Source organism: Talpa occidentalis, unplaced genomic scaffold (genome assembly GCF_014898055.3).
Source record: "Talpa occidentalis isolate TD23 unplaced genomic scaffold, MPIMG_talOcc4v2.1 talOcc4.7, whole genome shotgun sequence".
Lineage (NCBI taxonomy): Eukaryota > Metazoa > Chordata > Mammalia > Eulipotyphla > Talpidae > Talpa > Talpa occidentalis.
This window is the reverse complement of record NW_023605083.1, coordinates 44431336-44458126: the sequence shown is the minus strand read 5'-3', so window position 1 is coordinate 44458126 and position 26791 is coordinate 44431336. Positions and strand designations below refer to the sequence as shown.

At 41.6% G+C, this 26791-nt stretch overlaps 1 protein-coding gene and 1 pseudogene across 3 annotated transcripts in view; both read right to left on the bottom strand.

Moving 5' to 3' along the window:
- Positions 1–26791, bottom strand: part of GCNT1 (glucosaminyl (N-acetyl) transferase 1) — a 41429-nt gene that overhangs the window by 10760 nt on the left and 3878 nt on the right. Inside the window, exons 1-3 of one of the 3 annotated variants that reach the window (XM_037492310.2) lie at positions 14205–14291; positions 13245–13374; positions 1084–1185 (exon numbers count right to left, since the gene is read on the bottom strand). The gene's annotated coding sequence lies outside the window, so the exon portion shown is untranslated. Of the gene's footprint in view, positions 1–1083; positions 1186–13244; positions 13375–14204; positions 14292–26791 lie in introns of those variants that run through there. The other 2 variants (XM_037492309.2, XM_054688834.1) reach the window with 2 other exon arrangements.
- Positions 21852–22361, bottom strand: LOC119231399 (nucleophosmin-like; annotated as a pseudogene).

The window sequence follows — 26791 nt, the reverse complement described above, 5'->3', positions numbered from 1 at the left end:
AACAATGCACTTCATTTGGGACTCTCTTTAAACAGCCAGAGACAGCTTAAAATAGTGAAAGACTATGGGTTGTTAGATAGCCAAGAACCTGCAGATGATGGAGTCAAAATACACCAGGGGGTGGAGATGATGGCATCAGCAAGAGCCAGGCACCAGAATGGACTTGCTAAAGATCCCTTCTTCGTGGAACACCTCTCTACTCAAGTTGTCTGTGTCCTTTGGCCATCAGAAATCAGGCGGCAGAGCTGAAGAAAGCAAAACTTATAGATGCCTGGCTCCAATTCAAAACTAAGGCAAAATTGGAAATAAGATATAGAAATCTCTGATTAACTCAAACAGGATTCCAGGACTATGTGTGTTTGAGACAATGCTTGTGTTTCCCACAGGAAGAAAAAAGGTCCCATCAATCTCAAAACTGTTACTACCAGTGTTTTCTGAATACCCTTCATCTAATGCCTTACAAATTAAAAGTGAGGATTAGAAATATGGGATTTAGGGCCTCCCTCGTGGCACAGGTGGTTGAGCGCTGCGCAGCCTCTGCAGCGCGGGTTCGATCCCTGCCAGCCGGCGAGAATCCCACATGGTGAAGCAGACCTCTCCTGTCTCGCCTGCTGTTCCCCTCAGCAGTGTATTTCATCAATCTGTCTGTTCTGTTCCCCGCTCTGTCTCTGGTGAATCCTCTCACCATCCCACGCATCTAGCCTGTACCCCGGTTCTTGTATAAAAACAAATAAATCTTTAAAAAAAAAAAAAGAAATATGGGATTTACCTATACAAGCTTTATATACACCCTTGAAACACAAAAGAATGCCTACAATTGTACTTAAGTATCAGAATGAAGACATCATATTGGTAGTTAGGGAATGCAAGTAAACAAAATGGAATGTAAATATACAATGAAATATTATTCAGCCTCAAAAAAAAAAAAAAAAGAAATTCTGACACATGCTAAACACAGATGAAGCTTGGAGCCATTATGATATGTAAAATAAGCCAGACACAAAAACAAAAATACTGGATTCCTTTATATTTGGTATTTAGAGAGTCAAGTTCACAAGAGACAAAATGAATAATAGAAATTACTTGTTTTTGTTTCACTCTGTGGTCTCCAACAATGAATGACGGATTTCAAAGGAGAAGGGGCAAGTTTACCACCAGCTTATTCAATTGGTAAAGACTCAGAAACTGAAAGACAGAAAGAAATCCAAAATTTTTAAATCCATTTTCTATAGTAGGGCAGTGTTTTGGATGCTTTTTGGTAGATGTACCTTACAGTTCAGTCTTTTTCAGATAAGAAAACTAAAGTGCAGAACTTAAATGCACCAAATTACAGTGCTGGGAGCCTAACATGAATTTGAAGCACTTTATCTTGGGTCTCACAGATTGAATATCTATAAAGTCACCCCAAATGACTGGTTTCTTACTGCGTGCCTCTCATCCCATCTTCAGGACTGACCTTACCTTTCTTAACTTTTCTGCACAAGAGCAGTTAGGTTAGTTAGGGGTCCCCAACTCCTGAGCGATAAAGTGTTTGTTTTGACTGTTCCTCAGCCAAGGATCATGGGGAGGGACTGGGGAGGCCCGACGCTGACTGGCTGTGTCATGAGAGCAGAGGCTGGCAGGAAGCCCCACTGCAAGATAAACCACTAAACCAGACTGTACTTCCACAGGTCTGGTTAACTTGGTTTCTCCTTACCTTGACACCTTTTGAAATTGATAGGCATCTGATGTGCTGATTCACTATGTGTTCATCACTGCAGTCATGCTTCTTTTTTCACCTCTTTAGAAACTGGTACTAAATTTATGGTGCTTTTTAGAATGGAATTTAAGAACTAAGGAAATTGTTAATGCTAATAGTTAACAAATACTTTGCCAAGCATTCCATATGTGAAATAGAATTAAATTATATATTATACATTAATATATAGTTGATATATTATAATGTGTTACCTTAATAACATATAAATGTTTTATTATTATATATACCATATAACATGTATTTGTAACACATACAATTATATATTAAAATATGTTATATATTGTACTATATTATAAAACATTAGTTACATATGTTATATATTACATAAACATTAACTACACACAATACATTACATATTTAATAAATATATACATATATATTTAATTCTCACAACAACCCTGTAAGTTACTATTTTTATTATAATTAACAGTTGAAGAAATTGAGGCTTTGGTGCTTTAAATATGGTCATTTGCTCTAGGTTACCAGCTAGAAAGAGGAATTCCCCAGAGGGCTGAACAGCGTTACTTTCTGCCCAAGAAACACTCTGGATCCAGTTATTAACAGCTTCAAATTATACCTCACCTTCTTCATAACATTTCTGGGAGCCATAAAACCTTCCAAACCTCCCTGCAGGTACAAATATTACAAAATCTCCTCCTAAAATCTTCAACCTCAGTTATATGAGAACCCCTTCAAGATCAGAGACCCACTTGTCATCTGAGCTCTGAATGCTCCACTTAAGCAGCTTCATGAACTCGAGTGGCATACTTTAACCACCATTTTCCTTCTATCTAAATTACATTTAGATATACTGGTTGAATTTAAAATTATTGCCAAAGCTAAAAAAACAGCTTTCGCTATATGACATGAATAAAGGTTTTAAAGATGAAATTATATTCAGAAATGAAGGGTATTTTAGTTGGTTACAGAATAAGCCCAGTAAAGCAACAGGCCACTAAGTATGTTATAAATGTGCGCAGGGAAATTCTAAGCAGCACAACTCTGAAACTATTCTGCAATCATATTTGTGCTCAATGGGAAGAGGGGTACTTATTCAAACACTTGTTATGTTTCAATTTTCATTTTCACTTCAAGAATTTTTCTAATTGCAAAAATGAGATAAAATGGCCCCATTTCTCCAACATAAAGCTCTACTTAAAAATGTTTTCAAAGCTACAGTAATGATAATTTCGAAACAAACAAAAAGTCATTATGGTCCCACTCAGTTACACATCATTTTCATGTTCCCTCCTGATACCTATTCAGGGACACTACCTTCAAACATCTTTTCTTAGATGTAACAGCGCTTGAGATTCAGTTTTTTACGATGCTTTATCCATCTGATGGATATCTAAGAGTATTTGTTGTTTGTGTCTCATGGTTGAATACGAAGGGCATTTCCAAATTATATTATTGTAAACATGAGCCACAATGCTTCTGAATATACTCATAGTTTTGTTTTCTCCTGGCTTTCCTTAGAATTCCCAAGACTGGCTTCCTTGGATCAAAACTTAAAACATTTTTATTGTTCTTGATTGCCTTCCAAATGGACTATATTTACTTCTGTCATAAAATGAGTACCATTTTCTCTACATTTACTATAATTACCTTAATTATGTACTACATATTCATATAGTGTATAACTACTTTGTCAGCATTGCAACTGTAAAGTGGTGTATCACAGAGTTTTATTTTTTAATTTCTTTGATTACTAGTGGCTCAATATTTTCTCTTGAGTATGTTTACATGTGAGAAAAAGGGGAGTTTGGTAGCAATTTCGGCTTTGGAGCCAGACTGCCCAGCTCAAATCTGGGCACATTAGTAAGCTCTTTACCTCTCCAAGCTTCAGCTTTCTGCTTTGTTTAAAAAACAATAATTTAAAGCAATTTAATTGGACTATTATAACTTAGAATTTTTAGAAAGAATAGATGAGCCAACCCATAACATGCTTACACTGGTATGTGACGCATAAAAAACCTTAATAGACATTGACAATTTATTCATTATTGTTGCTTATATTTTCCCTCCCCAGACTTTGTTCAAATCTTTAATTAATGCCCAAAGGTAACTTTTTCAGACTCCCCAAATGAAAAACTATTCCAAGTTTACTTTTAAATACCTGAAAACACTCAATTTAATTCCACTCCAAACATCTATTATACAAAACAGATTCCTAGGTTCTGAAGGAAAATACAGACATAATTAATACATCTCCCTGATCCCAAGGAGTTCACACAATGGTTATTTGCTGAGGCTAGGGGAAAATTACAGGCTTGGTCAATACAGTTAAAAACTATTTTGGGAACAATGCCTCCATTGTAGAGCTGAAAGGAAATTTAGAGAGCATCTAGTCTGCTAGAAACACCAGCTCTGGGAGCAATTACCCAGGAGTAGATTCTATGGTCCAATAAATTAAGAGAAATGTAATCATAAAGGAAGACAAAATTCTCTACTTCTGGGGCTTCTTACGTCTTAGCACAGAAACACAGTATTCAGCATTTCCCAAATTCATTGCACCAAGAAAAAATTTCAGATGACCTTATTACCAGATCATGAGGGAAAAATCTAGCTAGATCCACTTTCTCCCTTACCTCACAAGGCAGCTGAAGTGCACATGTGACTTTTCTAAGGGTCAACAATGACTGGAAGGCCAAGGTTAACAGAGCCTGGGACCTCAGTCCACGCAAGCATGTGCCTTACTGCCTCAACTCAATGTGAAACCTCCACCCTAAGTGTGAAACCTGGCATGTCTTTGTGTCAATGTCCATAAAGCCTTGCCTCTTTCAATGCAAATCAAATTTCACAGCCAAAAAAGAAAAAAAAAAAAATCCGTCAAACAAGAAATCTATTACTTTAATTTTTTAAATTATTTTTAAAGATTTATTTTTAAATGCATACAAGAACTGGTGTCTAGGCCAGAGGTGTGGGGTGGCGGGGGGTCGGAGGGCAGTGCAGTTGAGAGGATTCACCAGAGACAGAGTGGGGAGCAGAACAGGCGAATCCACTGAAATACACTGCTGAGGGGAACACCTTGCAAGACAGGAGAGGTCTGCTGCGCCATGTGTGTTAGCTCCCTCGCTGGGGATTCTGGCTGGTGACAGCTTGATACCACTGAGACTTTAACACCTGTGCCACCAGGCAGGCCCAAAGCTATTACTTTTAAATCCTCCCCCACCAAAAGCAGTATTACTGAGCAGTTGACTTTGTAAATCTACCAAAATCATACTCATTATGAAACATGGGTCCCATTCCTAATGATTCCATTTCAGTAGATTACTATCTTCAAAATGGCATCTTCAATATTAAATAAGGTACTTACTTTAAAACTGCTCAATTTGATTTGTGCTTTGTTTATTAAAATGCTATATTTTTACAGCCATGCCTCCTATTTTCGGGAACTCACAAGTTCTCTGACAAAAGGCAGTCGATGACCACACTGTCAGATTGTCTATTACGTACTTTTAAAATTTGCCAGCAATGCCAGGAACTCTGCCTGTGTAGGCTTTCATCTGTAACTGGGGGCTGGGGAAATTAGCTGCCCCCAGTGAAGAAGAGATTCTTGGGGTCACACTCCAGTTGCAGCTACTACTAGTGCTTCAGGCATTTCAAATGCAAAACATAAGCATGAGGGGCATCAGAACTTCCTAGCTGAACTTGGTAATAAATGCAGAAAAAAGGAGGAAGGAGAGGAGACCAGGGAGCTCCATGCACGTGGATGGATCAGGGATATTCGAGAGCCAAGTCCTGCACTTACATCAAAAGGACAAACCTAGCCTGCTAAGTCAATGTGGCCCGTGAGGGTGTCCGAGAGACATGCCTGGTCCAGCTGCTGAACCCAGGACAGTTGTGATTACTTGACTCCAACTGGTGGTCAGCAGAATCCTGCCTACAGTGAACTTTTCTGGCAAGATGCGGTCTAAGCTACACAGGACAGACCTGACCTGAAACTTGGATTTTAACCTTCGCCTTCACCAGCTTAGAAGGGTGGCACCACAATCTGCTTATCAGAAAAAGCAAAGCCAAGGGGTTTGGGCAGGTTCACTGACAACAGCCCTGAGGTGACAAGTTAATAAAAAATAAATCACTTACTTGTCAGGGAGGTAACTGATGTATCACATGATTTCTGGACGTTCCATGCTCTAAGTGACTTGTTTAAAGTTAATGTAGATATTTCAAAAGAAAGATGACAGACACACACACACACACACACACACACACACACACACACACACAGAGCATTCACTATTTTTCAGTTTCAGCACTTATTTTTAGTAGCAATTTTATTTTCTACTCAATAAACATCATGGGGAGCACACCAGGGGGGAAGATAGTTTTAGAGTGACGTTTATGATCAAAACTAATCCTTGAATCTTCACATATATGTCTATAATGTATGTATCGAGGGTACTTCCACTCAAATGGTAAGTCTGCAAGCACCAAAAGTAAAGTACAAGCACCAAAAGTAAAAGCTTTGACTAAATGCCCCCAATATATGTGTATTTCTGGAAGAACTGTATGTATTGTTGTACATTTGTACTAAACAATTATGTGCATTACAAAACAAAAAATGGGGGTAAGAAACGAAATCTAATCACCTATGGCACAAAAATTCGTTCTGACTACAAATTGTTACTCATGTTTGCAATGGAAGCAATATATTAAACAAGCGTCATTATTTTTGAAAACTGGTATTGACTTTGTGCTGTAATACTTTGAAGAGCTGCGTCCAGGCTCAGTACATTGTAGCATTTTGTTTTAATCACTGGCTGGAGTAACAGATCTATTGGAGAGAGAGTAAAGCATTCTCAGCTCTTCAATCTATCCACAAATTATATGATTATATGAAGTTTTTTCGTGAAATTCAGCTGGTTAAATTTCAATCAGCTGTCCTGGCAAATTGGTCAATAGGTGTCACATTTTTATGATTTAACAACTGGATTCAAAACTCACTGATACAATCCTTACTTAAAAGACAACTCTGTGGTTTCTAATTTTTAGGGTTTTTTTTGAGAGTTCTGATCAATGATGGGAACCTGGACTTGGACCTTCCCCTCCAGATTCTCACCCACGAGCACCTTTGCTGTCCATCAGAAGACTAGCCCACTGTCTTCAATCATCACGTGTAAGTTCAAAGATAGGAGTAACTTGTAGAGAAGGTGATAAGAAAACTGTCTCAGATGTTCCAAATTCATTTTTTTGCAACACTTCTGACACTAAATGTGGTTTGTTTCCTCCTGACACGAACCAAATTAGACACCAACTCAGTACTCACTCAGCCATTCAATTCAATCTGTCACTACCTCCCCAAAGATGGTGCCAACCCCACCAATCAGTCTCACAATATTGTCCCCACTTCACACACCAACTATAAGTGGGATACCCTGGCCATCCACAAATTCAGGGGTTCCCGTGATGGATTTTAGGTTTAAAAATGTACTAGCATGGCTCCAGAGAACACTACTTACTGCTACCAGTTTATTAGAAAGGCTGCAAACCAGGAATGGTCAAATAAAAAGATTCATAGGGAGACATATGGGGGGAGGGTGTAGAGAGACCTAGTCCTGTCCTGAACTACACCCTGTTGGCACCAGGTTGTGTTTGACCCTCTACCCAGAAGCTCTCCAAATAGCATTAAGAGCTCTAATAACCCAATTTCTTGGCATGGTCCCCTCCCCAGAGGTCAGTGGGTGGGCCTGAACATTCCAACCTTCTAATCACTAGATGTTTCTGGTGATCAGCCCTAGGCTACCTAGGGGCCCCCTGACTAAGTCACATCATTAGCAGGTGTAGAAACTCAGGTGTAGAAAAGGGCTCTTGTATAACCACCAAAAGATGTTCCTATCACCCAGGAAAGTCCAAGAATTTTCAGGCACTGTGTCAAGAGCCTTAGACAAAGAACAACCCTGTATTTCTTATTATATCACAGGGGCCAAGCTTAGTGGCAATCAACATCATCATAATACATTCCAAGGAATCCATCACAAAGTTTACTACTAGAAAATGCTCTGTAAATAGCGTTTGGTGAAATAAGTGATTTCACACACACACCAAACTTAGCAGATGCTTTTGCCTCTTCCTGCAAAGAACGGAGAAGTCTTCAAAATTCTAGACCCCAAATTTAAGTCATCTTTATTCATCCCCTTCCTCCCTGTTTCTATCAAAGACCAATCTCAATGCCTGATCTCTGGAATCCATCCTCTTTAACCTTCTCTGAATCTGGCTGCATTGGTTATTTCTCATTCCCCTACCTTTATCCTCTGCCTCCCATCTCCCTAACTGAAACTTCCCAGGAATATTAGAGTATATTCAAGTCTCTCCAATGTCAATTTGGGGGTGGAAGGGGGAGGGAGTCACAGACACCGCATTTCGTCCTTATCTTGGCAGATATTTTTTGGCTTCTTAGGAGCCTTAACCAGCTTCTCCTCCTCTAGCAAACACAAAGATCAAACTCTCCAGAACCAGCCCCTTTCTCTTGTCTTTTTATATCCCTTTGGACAATCTTCTTTAAGAGGCTTAAGCTCTACTGACCAAGCTAGTTGGGCACTTGATGATCTTTCTTTCATAAGCAACAGCAGTTCCCAAACATCTATTTCCATCCTAGCTCTCATACATGAATTCCAGCAACCTACTCCTTAACTCTACCCCATGTCTCATAAACCAACATATGCAAATGGAATTATCTCTTCCTCCCCATTTCATGCCAGCACATGTTGGGGTGGCAGACATTTGCTGTCCTATAGCACTCATTTTTTTTTTTTTAAAAGATTTATTTATTTATTTATGCAAGCACTGGATAGTCAGAAGCACTAGGGGAGCAGAGCAGGCAGAAGGACCGAAGTACACAGCTGAGGGGAGCAGCGGGCGGCAGGAGAGGTCTGCGCGCCATGTGGGACCCTCCTCCAGTGGCTGGGGAGCAGCCGGGGATCGAACCGGCACTGCAGAGGCTGCGGGCAGCTTCGCAACCCAGCTCTCAGCCGCTGCGCCACCGGGGAGGCCCTCTCCTATAGCACTCTTCCTCCAGTGTTCCCTAACACCATAAATGGTTTCCCATCCTAGCCCACTCAGTTATTTGTCAGAAATTTTTGAATTATTCTTGATATCTCCCCGCTCAATCAACTATATTCAAAAAATCACTTTTTTACTGATTATAACTACAAATTCTCTCAATCTCCCTCCCTCTCTGCCACTGAATTCTATTAGGCAGCACAGCACCATCCCTGGATTACCACAAAGTGTTTTCAATCTGTGTGCACACACCCTCCCCTTCCCCAAGGAGGGGCCATTAAGTTTGCAAAGAGTGTGCCTGGGCTAGGCCAGGCTGAGGAGCTGCAGTCCTTTGGTCTGACCTAGATGGGACAAAACAATGCATCTCTCTTAACTGGTCCACCCAGAAAGGAAGACTTTTTCTGGTTTTCACAAAGGTCCCTGTAAGGGAGCACAAATGTGTCACCCCAAACATGTCTTTTTAGCAGGTCTGTTTCAGGGGAGGGATGGAAGGCTGGGCTTGTGAAGGAGAAACTTTCTCCCTTACTCTCACAGGAAGACCTAATCTCCTCTCTCAAAGAAGGCAGAACCTAAATCTGCATGCATTTACACAATAATAAACTTCTTACCAGAACTTCCCTTTTCTCCCCAAAGTCCCTTGTTTTAGCTATTTAAATGGAGTCTTGGACTAGGTTCTTAGTCTCAAGTACACAATTATTGATCTGTCTGGTGCTCCCTGGCTCGCTTGATTATTTGTCAGTAGAGTACAGGATAATTTCCTTTGTGTCCCAAGAGCACTAGATGCCAACAGGATCTATCCCTCCAAGCCTTGCTCCACACACCAGCAGAGACCATTTAAAAAAAAAAAACTGTAAATCTAATCATCTCATTTTCTATTGACTAATCAACGGGTTCCAACTCACAGTCCTTAAAGTCCTAAGTCCTGGAAATTACCCAACAGCTTCCTCCCAAGCCATCTTTCCACCTTGGTCTCAAACCTTTCAGCCCAGAGGTTGTGTTCCCAATCCACCTGACAGTCCTACTCCTTTTTCAGCAGTGACTTTAAATATTACCTTTTAGAGAGACTTACTACAGTGAGCATCCCCTTCCCCTAAACTACATTAGGTTCCCCCCTCAAAATCTGTATGCTGTTCTAAAGTGACACCTGACTCTGATAGTCTGTGGGACTAGGCTTGTCTGCCCCCCTTTTCTAGCCACAAGATTGGATGTCTCATACAGGCAGGCCGGCCACCTTGGCCTGCACACAGCTGCAGCCCAGCCCAGACAACGCCTGGCCCCTAAGAGGTGCTCAGGACTCTCACAAACAAGTTGCTTACTTCTTTAACAACAACAACAAAATAACTAATTCCTTAGTAACTTTAGTTCACTGATTACCAAATACATGCAGGCTCCTGATTGAAAGATCAATGAATCACAATCTCAAGGTGTTTTATGTCAGCAGTAGCAGTACCATTTCCTTTGTGGGATTTGCATTTGTGACCACAACCCTCTTTTGAGTTATAGAGTTGTGTCTTTTTGTTTAAAGATTTATTTTATATTTATTTATGCATACGAGAACTGGGGTGTAGGCCAGAGGAGGTGGGGGGGAGAGGGTTTACCAGAGACAGAGTAGGGAGCAGAACAGGCAGATCTACTGAAATACACTGCTGAGGGGAGCAGCAGATGAGACAGGAGAAGTCTGCTGCACCATGTGGGTTAGCTCCCTGGCCTGGGATAGAACTCATGCCGCAACAGCTGGTGATAGCTTGATAGCACTAATACTTAGCCCCTGTGCCACCAGGAAGGCCTTTGAGCTTTAGAGTTTTTACCAGGGTGAACTTCATGGGGATGGAACCAGTGTAGGCACAGAAAGCCTAAAACCTATGGCCTAAGTTCTTCCATCTATTGCTGTCTTGGCAATTTTTTGAACAAGGGGCCAATCTGAGTCTTACTATATAATTTGCTGGTTTCTGCGCGGTCCCTAATGGATAGCCAGCTTTAGCAAAGGATGCATCTTAGATAACCAGGGTTGTTTCAAAGTCACTGAATTAGATGAGGCCTAAAAGAGAGGTTTCAATTTTCAAGACAGTTCTTTTGATATGACTTATATATATCATGTAGGGTTCTCTGGTTTCTCAGACCTCAGAAATACATGGTTGCTTTACTGCTGTAAAGCATTTTCATTTTTCATTTTTCCTAGAATTAAATTCTACTCTGAAAATGATTTATTCACACTGAATGAAGCTCAGGTTTAAAATTTTCACTTGGTAGTGAGCTTAGTGTTGTATATACACATGTTGATTTTCAAATATGCATACCTAAAATGTATCTGGTGTGATACAGCAATTTTATTTCAATTAAAATTTTTTTGCTTTGGTTGCTAATATTAGGGATTATGCCCATTTTATTAAGTCTGTCCAATTAACACTGGATCAACTTTTTAAAACTGAGACATCAAGTATACAAAAAAGAGAAATTTAAAACTACTGTAGAATTCCTTATTAGTTTCCAATGTTCTAAACTTCATGAAATTTAACAACTGCATCCAACTCATGAAGTTTCTCTGAAGACAAAACTTAGCTGGATGCACTTGGCTGTTCACATAGGGCATCTTTATGATATAATGTTTTAAAATGGCAGATGTTTGTTAAACTTTACAAATACCTTCTCTAGAAGTTTATTTTTCTTAAGATTTTATTTATTTTTGCTTAGAAGAGCTGGGGTGCAGGCAAAAGGTGCAGAGGGGTGAGAGGATTCAGCAGTGACACAGTGGGGAGAGAACAGGCAGGTCTACTGCAAATACACTGCTGAGGGGAGCAGCGGGAGAGACAGGAGAGGTTTGCTGCGCCATGTGGGTTAGCTCTCTGGCCAGGGATCAAACTCAGGCAGTCTCGGTGGGCCCTCATAGTGGTAGCACTGAGACTTAACTCGTAGGCCACCAGGGACGCCCCCTTTCTCTAGAAGTCTAAAGTTAACTGGGTTTATAGGTTAGCTCATAAACAACTTTTAAATACTGACTCATTTTTTCCCTCATCTGGGTGACTTTGTCCTTCAGATGAGACCTGGCAGTGTCTAGAGACAGTTAGGCTGTTTTACTGGGGGGAGAGGACACCTAACATCTGGTGAAGAGAGGGCAGGGAGGGAGCTCCAGGTCTTACACAAGACAATCTTCACAAGAGCCTATCTGGCCAAAAATGTCAGCAGTGCCAAAGTTGGGAGACTATGGTCTAACATGGCATTTGTCACAGATAGGTAAGAAAGAAATTGCCCGAAGCCATGTATACCACGTCAGAGTCAATGCAGAGTACAGATGGTCCCAGGAGAAACAACCTGAATTATACAGAGAGAAACATTTTCAATAGTTTTACTTTCTGTTTCTTACCACCTCATTTCATGAAAAATGTACAACAGCTACATCATAGATCAGACATTTTCATTCGCCTGATCATGCAATCACCATGTTCAGCAATCTCTAAGGCAGAGATTTGGAAATGCACAATGCTTAAATCAAATTTTGTTTTTTTTAAACAGGACCAATATTTAAAACCAAGTTTTACTTTTTTTTTTTAAGAAAGATTTCTCAGTTATTTGGGGGATATAAAAAAACTCAGCTCTGGATAATTAGATCAGAATTCCCGCATGGTTATAGGGGAAAAGTAGCCACAGTCACCTGGTTTTAGCAAGTCCTCTACAATTCAACCAGGACCTAGCTCACATGTGCTTTACTTGTTCTGCTCCTGTAGTTAGCCCATAGTTCTCAGGGAAAACATTTTTCTGTTTCAGGTAATGAAAATTACAAACAGAATAGAAGCAACTTGTAAAATGAAGTAGTTTTATAACTTATCAAGGACAAATCGTAATTAATGAAAGATGGAATGTAGTGCACTATATGGGACAGAACTAAAGATGGTGGGGTGGGAGGGAGTCAGGAAGGGCAGAAGAGGTGGCAGACACCTTTCAAATCCTCACCATGAAATAAACGTCAACTTCTTTCATCTACCAAGGAAATTTTCTAAGCATAAAGTCATGGTAAGTTATATTGATTTTTAAAAACAGAATAGTCACCATTTCTAGGAACTCAAAATTTCCCCAAACTAGCTCCTTGTAAATCAGCAAAAATAAAAACCATTAAGCAATAGCAGATAGCCACAGAATCCAAGTTTTCATTCTTAATAAGGGGGTTGGGGGGAGGGTCTGGAACTGCCAGGCTCCTAGCAGGTAATTCATAGAGATCTTTGAAAACCATTCACCACTCTTCTTCCCCTTTAAACAAATCTGCTTTTCAGAACAGCTCTGAAAGCGGAGCAGAGAAGGGAACAACTCTCTGACCATGTCCCTCACCGATCACTCACCAAAAATCAGGCCTCAAAAGGCACCACTGCTTTCAACTAACACCATCACACTTTTCCTAAGTCACCTCTTACTTGTCAAATGAAGACTGTTCCTTCCAGAACAAAGCAAAGGGTCCCCACCCGGGATGTCAGGTGACTACAAAGCTTACCTGTACCAGGGCAGCCCATATAAGGCAACCCATAAGGTCTGGACCCCCAGGCGACCACATCCACTGTGAGAGATGACAAGTGTGTGGCAGGCAGCGGGGCCTGCGTTTTGCTTTGCATGAAGAGAAAGCGCTGTTAAGAGAAAAAAAAAAATATTTGTGTGAGAGCTTCTCCCCACTTTAAAAAGCTAACAGCCAAACTCTGAAATGGGGCGCTAACAAAACAAACCCCAAAGAAACCTAACCGGGGAGTAGAACGCCTTTTAAACGAATCACCGATATATAAAAGTAAAAATTAAAAAAATAAAATAATCACCGGTTGTCATAATAGATCCATCTGCGCGCGTCTCCGAGACTCGCAAGCGAAGGATCTGGAAGGACCAGGAAGAGAGTGGCCCGGAGCTCCCAGACTAGAATCCCTTTTGCCAAAGGTCCGCCCCAAGGCCAGTCATTTACCACCCTGGTGTCCGCTTCTTTATCAATTAGGCTGAGGTAATAAAGCCTCTTCGCAGGGCAATCGTGAGGATTAAAAGAAATGAAGCCCCTGGAACCTACGAGACGGCAAAACTAAGTGCTCGCTCCCAAGCTATCCACGCCCGCAGCTGACTCCTGGGATTTCTCAGCTCCTACTCAGAGCGCGGACCAGAGAGAAGGGAGCTAGCAAGTGTCTTCCACGAGACACTCGGCCCCGAAATCGGGGCCCCGGGTTCCACTGATGGGACGGAAAAGGAGGGTCGAGGAAGAAGAGCTCACCGCGCCCTTCACCGCCCCATCCGGGCGCACACGAGGACGGGCTTCCCTGCGCGTCCGCTCCCTCCAGCCCGGCTGCGCGCCCTCTCCCCATCGGAGCCCATCCCAGGCAGGGGGACCCGGACAGAGAGGCGATCCCCACCTTCACACCCAGCCTCCCCATCCCTCCCCCGTCGCTGGGCGGCGGAGCTAGAGAACCGCGAGAACAGCTACCTGGAGCGAGCTTCCGTCCCGGGAGCTCCGGAGGGTAACTAAGCGCGCGGGGACCGAGCTCCACGCCGGGCGCGCACTTGCAGCGGCGCTGGGCTGGGTGTGCGGGGCTACAGCCCGGGGGATCCAGGGTCCTCCCACCCCCGCGCGCGCCCGTCTGCCACGCCCCTAGGCCCACCCCTCGAGGTCCCGCCCAGAGCATCCCGGCCGCACCCACCTCGGGTGTGGGGCCTGGGGCACGTGGCCATTGGCGAGGTCGGGGCGCCCTCTGGGCACTACCTTGGAAGGGGCAGAGTGCCTGGCTCCGTGTGCTTCATCTCTCCTGAAGTTCGCAGTTTCCCAGTTCTCTGAATGCGTGAGTTAGGTATTTTTGACAATTTAAGGCCCCTTCCTTGGGAAGGTAGAAGTGCTGTCTCTTTTGATTTTTAAAATGAAAATATATTTTATTTTACTTTTTTAATGAAAATATATTTTATAACAAAAAGAACTTAATGATAAGTTTCTTTATATTATGAAAAACTGTGTAAGTGGAGTGATTTAAAAATACAGTAGGAGTTGTCAGAGTGGAAAAATTGCTTCTTGTCTACTTATACTTCCAAAAAGACCTCTGGAGGGACTGCAAGTGTTTCCAGACCATGGTTTGAGAACCCCGTAGGAGACCTGATCTTCTGATCCCCAAAACTGATGATGATGCTGGACTTTTGCTGTAGGATGGTAGCAGTAACCAATTATGTACAGCTAAGAATATTTAAGCCCGTTATATTAACCCTTTTCTCTACTTACCTCATCTTCCTCTTTTCTTCCAATAAAAGCTCCACTTTTTAACTCTCTGGGGCACATTTTAGTTTCACTACCTGAAACTCTGTACCCCACATTGCAATTCCTTAATCAAATAAACACTCTTGCTTATTTCGGCTTTTTATTTTTAGGATAACAATATCATGTAAAGTTTAGAGATGACCATGTAAGGGTTTTTTGTGTTTTTTTTTTAAATATTTATTTATTTTTATACAAGAGCTGGGGTACAGGCTAGAGGCATGGGAGGGCGAGAGGATTCACCAGAGACAGAGCAGGGAGCAGAGCAGGGAGCAGAACATGCAGACGAGGGAAATACACTGCTGAGGGGAGCAGCGGACAAGACAGGTCTCCCAAACCATGTGGCAATCTCCCTGGCCGGCCGGGATCGAACCCACGCTGCAGAGTCTGCGAACAGCTTCACAGCGCTGCACTCAACCTACTGCACCACCAGGGAGCCCCCATGTAAGGATTTTTTTTCCCCAATGAACCTTGCTACCAAATATGTCATTTAAAAATTCATTACATTTATGTGTATTTCTACATGAAAACTAAGATAAAATTAAATTGTGGAACAATGCACTGTGCCCCGCAAAGTAGAAAGCTGCATTCTCCCATCCTTATAGCACATAGCTTTGTGTACATTATAAAAGTTAACACAGTCTTCTTTGCTACAATAGGAGTGTTGTTTCTTCTATTAGATTTTTAGGTCCTAAAGAGTAGAGCAGTATTCATCATCTAGTATTATTCATTCAACATACATGTATTGATGTATATGAAGGTGCTAATCAATACTTTCCTCCACTGAGTCCTACTGGAGCTGTAGGGTAAAATTGAGACCCTGTGAATAGGTGGGCTTCCTTATAAATGGCATTTGTCTGGTGTCATTTTAGCCAAAGGTCATTACTTATGGGAGACACTGTGAAAATGGAGGGCAGAGCTGGTCTGACTGGATGAAACCATTGAGTCTTTGAGGCTCACTCTCCTGGACTTTGGACTTGAGAAGGTTAGATTCCCAGAGGAGGTATCTGTTTAGATCTGTCCACAAAGGGATTACAAGCACCATAGGTGAAACTTTAGTTGACTACACCACAATATAGCACACTGGTTTCAAGTTAACCTGTTCCTTTTGTGAGGACCTGTCCTTTTCTAGTCTTTTAAATGCTGGAAGGATTGTTTAGGACTCTCTTTTTTCTTCTCTGCCCTCTCACCAGCGTTTCTAGGTGAAGCAGCTCAATGAAGGCCAGCTAATAGGGCTCAGGGACCCTTGCCAACCTATGTATGGAGGCACCCCCATCCCAAGCAATTCTCACATGCCAGTAGGGTGTCTCAAGAATTCACTTCTGATACTACATGAAGGTAGCATTAGATTCTCAAGTTAAGGACTCACTCTCCCACACTATCCCCCTAGGATTTCAGGTGCCAGCTGCAAGCCTGTGCTTCTGATCAACCAGTTATAAATCAGAGATTTCCATGATTTCTTCTTCAGGTTTGATTAATTTTCTGGAGTAACTTACAGAACTCAGGAAAACAATACTAAATCACCAAATTCTTTTGGCTCCACCTTGTGCAGATAAGGGGTCTAAACTCTGCAGACCCAACCAAATTGGAGGGGACAGTGCCCGTGCAGTGATAAGTTCTGAACTCTGCCCTCAATGTCCCGTGCCAGGGGAGTGCTAAGAAGAGGGTGGAGCTGAGTGGCCATATGTGAGCCTCTAAACAGAAATCATGCACATGGGCTCACTCTTTTTCATAGGAACTGCTGTGGAAGATAGCTGCCCCACTGGGTGGCAGGTCTTTGCCCCCTGCCCACCAAGCCAGAGTGGGGGAAACCCCTGACTGCCACAGTGGTAGACCTGTGCTTTACCCTGCCAGCTCCACCTCCCACCACCAGGGGGTAAATGGACCTTCTCCCTCTTTTCTCCCTGGAATTCTGGGGTTGGAATTACTCATATGATTCCTCCTTTGGAGAGCCAGCCAGGTCCTTTAGTGATTCCCAAAAATTCATTCACCTCATTAATGTAGTGAGAGACACCTTTATCATAACTCGACACCCAGGATTGAAACTTAACCAGTAGTGGCTCAACTAAATTCACCTGACTGGCATGTGATTCCAGAATCAGACCTGACTGATGTTTAACCTAATTAGCATAATGGGTCATCCATAGCAATTTGATTATAAACTCTAACCCTAACTTACCTATCTGACCAGAGCAACAAACTGTCCTGCCTTTTCTATATGGATATAAGTCCTACCTGATCTAGTACTACTCCAACTCAGGTCACAATTCAAGAGCTTCTTGAATTTATGTTTCCCAGGCTGCAGCCCTAATAAAACCCCAAATAAATGCTTATGTTTTGCTTCAAACAACTCTCTTTTGTTCTGGGACAACAGATATCTGCTCAGATCATTAAATATTTATGTATCAAAGAAAAGACAATGTGTATATCTTCTGATGCTACAACTGGTCTTCAGCATATCCTCAACTGTTGTATTGTCTAATGTAGTAATCACTGGCTGCATGTGGCTATTGTCCCCATAAAAAGGTCTAGACTGCTTTGCAATGTGTGGTAAGTGTGAAATGCACAAAAATAAATTATGAAGATTTACCATTAAAAATAATTTTAAGCATATCATTTAAATTTATTTGTAAATATTGATTATGTGTTGAGATAATACTTTAGAAATATTGACTTAAATAATATCAATATTTTTAAGTTAAATGATTAAACAGTGAATGAAACTGGCATAGTAGTTGAAACTTTGAATATATGTGGCCAAAATAATTCTAATTCTGTTCCCTAACACAATTTGTAAGATATTTTTCTTCAGTAATTTAATTTAATTTTTATTTATTTTTTAAAGATTTATTTACTTTTATACAGGAACCAGGGTACAGGCCAGATGCAAGGGAGGGTATGAGGATTCACCAGAGGCAGAGTGGGGAACGGAACAGGCAGACTGAGGAAATACACTGCTAAGGGGAGCAGCGGGTGAGACAGGAGAGTTCTGCTTCGCCATGTGGGATTGTCCCCGGCTGGCCGGGATCGAACCCACGCTGCAGAGGCTGCGGACAGCTTCACAGTGCAGCGCTCAGCCACCTGCGCCACCAGGGAGGCCCATTCTTCAGTAATTTTATGACATTGATGGATGCATCTGAGTGCATAATTGCAATATGTATTATTGTTTTGATAGGAAAATTAATTTCAAGATCCAAACAATAGATTTATAAATAAACTTAGAATATATCATTTCTCAGATGTATAATATGTATATTACCAATGAATGTAATCCACTTATTCTTTATTACCATAATAACATATACCCATCATAAATTTACATAAGTATTTCAGAAGCTATTTCTGAATCTCTTAGGGAAGTATCAGGGTGTAGTTAAAAAAAAAAAAAAACAGTTATCACAGCAGTTGTTTTATAGAGAATTTAAGGAGTTGGTTAAAGAGGTAATGGAGGATTGAAAAGTCAAAAAAAAAGGAAGCATTATAATAACTGCAGGAAGCAGCTGCCCTTGGTACAGTGAAGAGAGGGGATGTATTGCGGTGATTGGAACTGAAAGAGGAGTCCTGGGGATCTGGGACCCACAACTCTTAAGACATAGCTGATGATGCCTCTTCTGAAGGTAAATGTTTAAGATTGATCTGAGAGAGTGGTTTAAAATTTAGAAATTGATTCTACTTCTACAGATGTTTTTTGCAACCACAATTCAAGGTTTTCTTCCATGAATTGAGTCCTCTTAAGAAAAATGATTGCAGTTACCTGTTTTGTATATTACTATTTTAACATTATTACTTCCTGAACTTGTATTCTTTTTTTGATTTCACCCCCATCCAACCATGGTGTCCCTCTCTCCTACTCCTACAACCCCTCCCCCAATAAAGCAATACACTATTAAAATGTGGGTCTGCTACTCCTAGGGAGCCTATTCAGCTGCCATTTTGTCACCTAAACAAGGTCAAAGTGGCCTGGCCAGTTAGGAACAGGAGCCCAACCCTTAAGCCTTTCAAATCAAACAAGAGCACAAAGCTGGATCACACTGGGAAGGTTATGCCTCACAAGGTATGTCCAGAATGCCCAGGGGGCTGAGGACTGATGCATAACATGTGCATCAGGAGATATGTCCGGAACGCCGAGGGGGCTGAAGAACGATGCATAACACATACTCCCGACTTATACATCACGAGGTTTGACCGGGAATGCCCAGTGGGCCGAGGACCAATGTATGACAAGGGACCCCAGAAGCTGATCAGTGGAGCACCTTGTTGATAAAATTAGAACCCTGGCTGGGTACTAGGGTATATCATCAAGTAGATTAGAAGTGCCTGGAGGGCAGACTCACAATCCCTAATCTTCTACACCCTTCCCCTTTTTTTAATCTCCTTAATCTCCTTGCAATCAATTATGTGTGTGAATAAAAGGGTCAGGATCTTGCTCTTCAGCAGCATCCTGCATTATGTAGCCTGCTCCACGACTCCCGTTTGTCAGTGTGGTGTTGTTCGATGCAACATTAAAAAAATAAAATTAAATTAAATTTAGAAATTGGAAACAATGCTGCAGCCAAGGGAAAGACCCCTTGCTTTATGGTACTGGCAGGAAACCAAGGCAAAGATGAAGATGGTAATACCTTTTCTCCAGTCTTCTGGTCTCAAGCATCACCCCCTCTTCCCTGTTGGCAGAAATTTACAGGAAATGTGGTTTTCTGTGTAAGAGCCACAGCATCATAAAACATAATAAGGAAGAATGGGTTTGAGCTTGGAGATATACATTTATGACTAGCTAATATTATAGGTGCAGGGAAGTGCTGATAAACATAGCTGTGGTAGTGAGCATTAATACAGTTGGTTAAAATCACAAACAGCATGTTGTGACAATATGAATGTTACTCAAGCCCTGTGTTCCCAAAAGACAGTGAATTTTTTTCTTTATTATTCTGCTGCTTTATAATAACCCCTTTAGCATTTCATTCATGTGTGGCTTGGTGCTGATAAATTCTTTTATTTCCTGCCATTCCCTTCTTGCTTGTAGTGTTTCTACTAAAACATCTGCTGACATTCGAATTCATGTTCCCTTATAGGGTTCCCTTTTATTCTCTTGACACTTTTAGTATTTGATACTAATCATTGATTTTCAACAGCTTTATTATAATATGTCCTTTTGTGTGTGTATTTGTTATTGTTTTGTTTGGAACTATTTGGATCTCTTGGATCAGGACATATAGTCCATTTCTCAGATTGACATGGTTTTCAGCAATTATTTTTTTAAAGTTCTTTTTAAAAAGATTTCTTTATTTCTGCATACAAGAAGTGGGGTGTAAGTCAGAGGCACAGGTGTGTCTGTGTATGTGTGTGTGTGTGTGGATTCATCAGAGACAGAGTGGCGAACAGAATAGGGGGAACTACTGAAATACACTGCTGTAGGGAGCAGCAGGCAAGGCAGGAGAGATCTGCTGTGCCTTGTGGGTCAGCTCCCTGGCCGGGCATCTGTTGTGCTACTGTGGCTGTGGATAGCTTCATAGTGTTGAGACTTAACCCCTTGTGCCACCAGGGAGGCTCCTGAACATCTTCATTTTTGCCATATTAAGAAGTTATACTGCAAGGAAGCATATAACTATAAAAAAGTAATGAGATGTATATTCTTAAGCTCAACTAGTTTTCTATACTGTGACAGCATATGACAGCTCAGAATTATTAACCTCATAGTTTTCTCTGTTGGTATATAAATTTTCTAGGGCTACTATAACAAAGTAGCAACACTTGGCTACAACCTCTAGATTAATGTTTCCATCCTCCCCTTGACATTTGACCAAGAACTAAAATCTGACAGTTCAGAGAGTTAGGAGGACTCTAGGTTGCCTTGTAGCAAGCCTTTTCCTCCAAAATCTTGGAAAAACACTGTCCAAACACTTGATATATGCTTTGAAGGACTCATCACCAGCACAGATTGTGCTTCCATGCTCTAGATTCTTCCCAGCACAAGCCATTGACTGGGTGACTAGACAGTCTAGCACAATGCTCAAGTCATAAATGCCCTTACATGACTGGCAACAAGACTGGGTAATAGCACCAATGACATTAATATCTTAACTTGAAAATTCAACAAGCAGTTGAAAATCAAAAGATTTTCATCCCCTGGTCTCTTACACCTTTCTTATTAATGTTTCTCTTTTTCATTACAAGCATGCCTCTTGAGAGCCTGACCTTTACTACCACCTCTCAAAAGAGGGTTGCACTGATTTTGCAGGAACAAAGCTAACACTCGTTATCATGGTACTGTTTCTCCACTCCTGACTCACCCTACCTAGAAGGTTTATGATCACCTCTGAGTTACTCAGTGATAAGTGATATTCATAATGCATAAGGGGGCTGGCAATGTGAAACTTTCCCCAGCCTTGTACTCTAGTAGCAACGATAGTTAGCAACATCTCCCCACCTTTTTTTGCCAGTTTCGTTATCCTTCCTGTTCAGTTCTTTTGAGTAAGATCTCACCTAACCTAAATCTGAATTTGTTTGTTTTGGTTCTCTACTTTATTGAAATGTTGAGTTTATTTCACATGTATATTTTTGTCTCCCCACCATCTCCATTTCTCTGAACACCACTACTATGAAGTCCTGTGAAAACATTCCATACATACTTAAAACCAAGTAAAGGGTGTAGTTCCATTTTTAAAAACTAAACAGGCACAATTCATCAGCACATTCTTGGCAATGAAGCCTGGACAACATTTATCAGACACGGTAGGGGAAGTTCTCACTCTGCATTATAAACAGGACAGCCAGATATCAGCAGTTACAGAAATTAAATAAGATGGAAAACTTTAACAAACTGTTTGAATTATTTTCTTAAAGAGACTTCCTCCAGTGCCAGAGATCTTGACTAGCCTCTGATCAGCCATCCAGATACAATTCTTCACATAATTGACAAGTTTGCCTTCCATTTTGGGAAGAGAACCACCTTCTCTATACTTGCTTATATTTTTGTTTTAATGTCTTCTAGAGAAGTATAGGTCCTTTTGTTGATTTAAGAGTTTTTCCCAGTGTTGATGGTTTTAAGTCTTTTCCATTCTGGTTTGACTTCTGTGCATTTTTGGCTGGAGTATCTTGTAATTTTTTTTACTAGTGTGTTCTCATCTTCCTCCTCCTCCTCATATCATATTCACCAGGATTTTCATCAGCGGCAAGTTTTACTTCTTTTCTATGGGGCCTTGCTACCACTTCCAGTTGCAGAACCTTCCCAGATACACTTAAAAATTTCACATCCTCCTGCTCTTCAGCCTCTGACTCTGCATCTTCCTCCACAGCTACTGATTGCTGCCCACTAATTTGCAAGGCCCCAAACCACACTTCTGCCATCAAATAACAGTTGTGATCTCAAAGCCCCCCAAGGGGAACTGTTGGCTATACATACATTTTCAAAGTTGTGAGTGTTACTTTAATATTTTTTTTAAAGATTTATGTATGTATACAAGAAGTAGGGTACAGGCCAGAGGTGCGGGGGCTGAGAGGATTCACCAGAGACAGAGTTGGGAACAGAACAGGCGAATCTACTGAAGTACGCTGCTGAGGAGAGCAGTGGGCGAGTCAAGAGAGGTCTGCTGTGCCATGTGGGTCACCTTCCTGGCCAGGGATCAAACCCGTGCTGTAGTGACTGCAGATAGCTTCATAGGTTGCGTCTTAACCCCTTGCACCACCAGGGAGGCCTGTAATGTATTACTTTCAAAGCATGAGATGAAGAAAGCAAATTCAATAGTAAAATACTGTTTGGAAAAAACTAAGTTTGACTCCTAATTGTACAAATTCCAAACAGAATAAAAAATGAAATTTGTTTCTAATGTATACACATATAAGTTCTAAATTTAAAAAGAAAGAATAAAAAAGATTTCTGTTAAATAACCTTTCTCAGAATGGTGACAAAATTAAAAATCAATTTGAAAAGGTATGAGCCTGTAACTCCTAAAACATATACAGTGCTATAAGCCGCCATTTCCTAAAAAACAAAAATAAAATCACAACTAAAAACCTTCATGGACTTAATACATTAAAATGTTAAATGTATATACAGCAAGAAGATATCATAAGGAAAGTTAAACAACTAGAAAATATATGCAATAGTTTACGTGTGTGAAAATGTGACATAAATGAAGACATTTTAAAATGGAAGCTGGAGCTGCCACAAAACCACTTACCTGTTTAAATTGGTCTAGACCCTTATACTGGGACAGATTATCAATCTGTGAGAAGAATATCCTGTTGTATCTTGTGACCCCTGCCACCTGACCATTACCACCCACTACCTTTTCCTCCTTTTGTTAGGGGGCAAGGATGTCCTGAGCTAATCCCATACAGGCTTTGTGGACCCCACCCCCACTCCAGACCAAAGCCATCAAGACATTGGGAAAGAGAAATCCCATCACCACCAAAGGGAAGGTGGCTGGGAGCTGAGGGTGGAGTTAAGCAGCCAGGTTGGGTATAAAAACCAAACACGTGGGCCTTGGGGGGTGGGCTCGCTATCCCTCGCCTCCTGGCTTCACGGCTCCTGGCTTGCGGCCAGCTCTCAGAGTGCCATTTTGGGATTCCTGCTTGGCGGATCGGGTAGGAATCATTTAAAACTTTATCTCCCACTTTTCTCCCTGAGCTGTACATTTCCTCATTTCCCCTTCCCTTGTAAATAAACCTTTTATTAACCTTTCGTGTGTGCCTGCAGTAGAGCATTGATAAGTCTTTTAAGTGAGCGGGTGAGGACCCACAGTCAGGCACCCCATTTTGTATCGGGGCTGCCCTATAACAGTTTGGCGCCCAGCGTGGTTTCCAAGTTACACCCGTGGTTGACCAGCCCAAAGTAACATTCCTTGCGTTGGTCACCATAAGCGCACTAGTTCTCCAGGACTCGCAGTGTAATATTTGTCTCAAGTCCTAAAAAGTCTCTCCACAGTCAGGCACCCCATTTTGTATCGGGGCTGCCCTATAACACTTTCTGTCTCTAGAAAAATATCTGCCCTTTGTCCCTCTTTGGGACATTGTTTTCCTACCTAAATCTGTGCTATACGAATTGAAATTTGATTCCCAATAAATGTGCATTGCCTTTGTGAACATATTATAATATTTTCTGCCCCTCACCCACCACCATTGTTCAGCAGGTAAAGGAGCAAAGCCATCTTTGTAGAATTAAAATATGAGTAGGCTCCCTTTGTCCTTATACAGAAATTTTGCTGCCTGAAGTTAAACCAGTCTTTTCACACTCACTGAGGACCAGAGAGTCAGATAAAGAAAATTTAATAATGGTGCTCAGCCTTTGCATCACTTTAGGACATTCTTTAGAAAGAAAAAAATTAAGTCCCGAAATACCTTCCTCTGGCATGAATATATCTTTGGGTGAGGACAACTTAGAACTAGAATTGTTATCAAAAATTATGTTCTTAATGTCAAACACTCAGTGTTCCTTCCTATAGAAACTGAATTTAGACCTGTGTTTATTGTAACACCTCACATGTGGTAACATCTGTCAGTCTGCTTTCCAGATTTTAATCCTCACTTTATCTAATGAACTTTCTCTAACTCTCATTGAGATTTTATTTCCAGTTAACACTTTTTAATGGCCTCAACTTTTAAGGTACTGAGTCCTAGGGCAAGCAGATAGCTTCTAGGGTAAGAATAGAATAAGAAAAAGCCTCTGAGGAATAAGGGAGGCTCCAGAGATAAGGGCAACAAATTTCAAAGGGGATTAAGAAAACACCAAACTACCCCACCACTCCCAGGGGCATTAGGACATTTCCATTCCCAAAATAGGGCAATCAAAAAGGACCCAAAGGTAAGCACTGTAAAGCAAGATGTAATTCTGGGCACAGAGACTTTAAGACAGAGTAAGTGAGACCACAGAGGACTAACCAATCACAAAGATTGGTTAGTCAGTTTGGGTCACTTAGTGCTGGGATGTCTGGCCTTGGGCGTTTATCTTTGAGGAAGAAAGTCTCCTGGCCCTGTTTCCTCATTCCCGGTCAAAGTGATCAACTTTATGGCCTGGAGCCCATAGCAACCTTATCAATTCCCTTTGTCTATTTGAGCCTCCCAAAGCTTCCTGCTGGGCAAAGGTTATTAAATGATAACCTTATTAAATGATACCAAGAGACTGATGGGCCTTGAGAATAATTAGGGAAAGAAGGTATATATTCCCTGAGGCATGACTCCACAGAGGCTTCCTTGCCCCTCACTGACCTGGTTCCAAGGGCCTGGGAGTCCCACTTTGTTTCTGTTCCTTTTCTCCTTAATAAATGTTTTCTTTCATCTATTTCTCTAAACAAATTTGCCTCTTTTTTGCTTGCTTGCCTGAGAGTCAGCGAAGTTCCTGCTGCAGATTTGTTAGACACCAAACCATAGTGGTCTAGTGTTTAGGACTCAGCGCTGCCGCTGCGGCCTAGGATGGATTCCTGGCTGGGAGACTAGACCTGAAATTACATTAAGAGTTGTTGCCTGGAGGGGCGGGGTAGGGCACTTACCTTTGGGGATGATAAAAATATGATTGTTTCTTGGAAATTGTCTTGGGCAGAAGATCAGGGTGAGGTGCGGGAGTGAAAGAATTCACCAGAGACAGAGTAGAGAACAGAAAAAGGAATTTATTGAAATACACTGTTAAGAGAAGCAGGGAGACAGGAGAGGTCTGCTCGAGAAGGACCTGGGGCTCCCTTTTATAATTGATTTTCATGGGCTTTTTATGACTGGGGAGTAGGTTTGGGCCACTTAGTGCTGGGATGTCTGGCCTTGGGCCTTTATCTTTGACAAAGAATGTCTCCTGGCCCTGTTTCCTCATTCTCCCTCAAGGGTCAAAGTGATCAACATTATGGCCTGGAGCCCATAGCAACCTTATCAATTCCCTTTGTCTATTTGAGCCTCCCAAAGCTTCCTGCTGGGCAAAGGGTGGGGGGCTTAGTATTATTAAATGATAACCTTTTTAAATGATACCCATACAGCAACCTTTATCAAAACTCATTAGTCTGTACAATTAAAATAGATATCTATTATTGTATGCAAACATTGATTTTTTTTTTTAAACTTCTGTTTAAAAAGTCCAGAAGACACTGAAAAGAGAGAGCATATACCGGGCAGGACCTGCACACATTGCAACGAGGACACGCCTAAGGCCTATGTTCCAGGAGCTCTTGACTTCTGCAGATGCCTGGACTCCAGTATTTCCTGTCTAGAAGTCACCTGGAGAGGGACATATGCTTTTCTGAGGGTGAGAGTGCCTACAAGTCATGGGGAATTTTCCACCATTGTGAAACACTTGGTAGAGTAAAAGAAGAGGAAAGGGTTTGTTAGGGGGAAATGATGTCCTGAGTTAATCCCATACAGGCTTTGTGGACCCCACCCCTACTCCAGACTAAAGCCATCAAGACATTGGGAAAGACAAATCCCATCACCACCAAAGGGAGGGTGGCTGGGACCTGAGGGTGGAGTTGGGTAGCCAGGTTGGATATAAAAACCAAACAGGTGGCCCTTGGGCTCTCGCTGGTTTGTGATCACTCGCCTCCTGGCTTCACCGCTCCTGGCTGGCGGCCAGCTCTCAGAGCGCCATTTGGGATTCCAGATCGGTGGATCAGGTAGAACTCATTTAAAACTTTGTCTCCCACTTTTCTCCCAGAGCTGTACATTTCCTCATTTCCCCTTCCCTTGTAAATAAACCTTTTATTAACCTTTCATGTGTGCCTGCAGTAGAGCATTGATAAGTCCTTTTAAGCGCGCGGGTGAGGACCCACAGTCAGGTACCCCGTTTTGTATCGGGGTTGCTC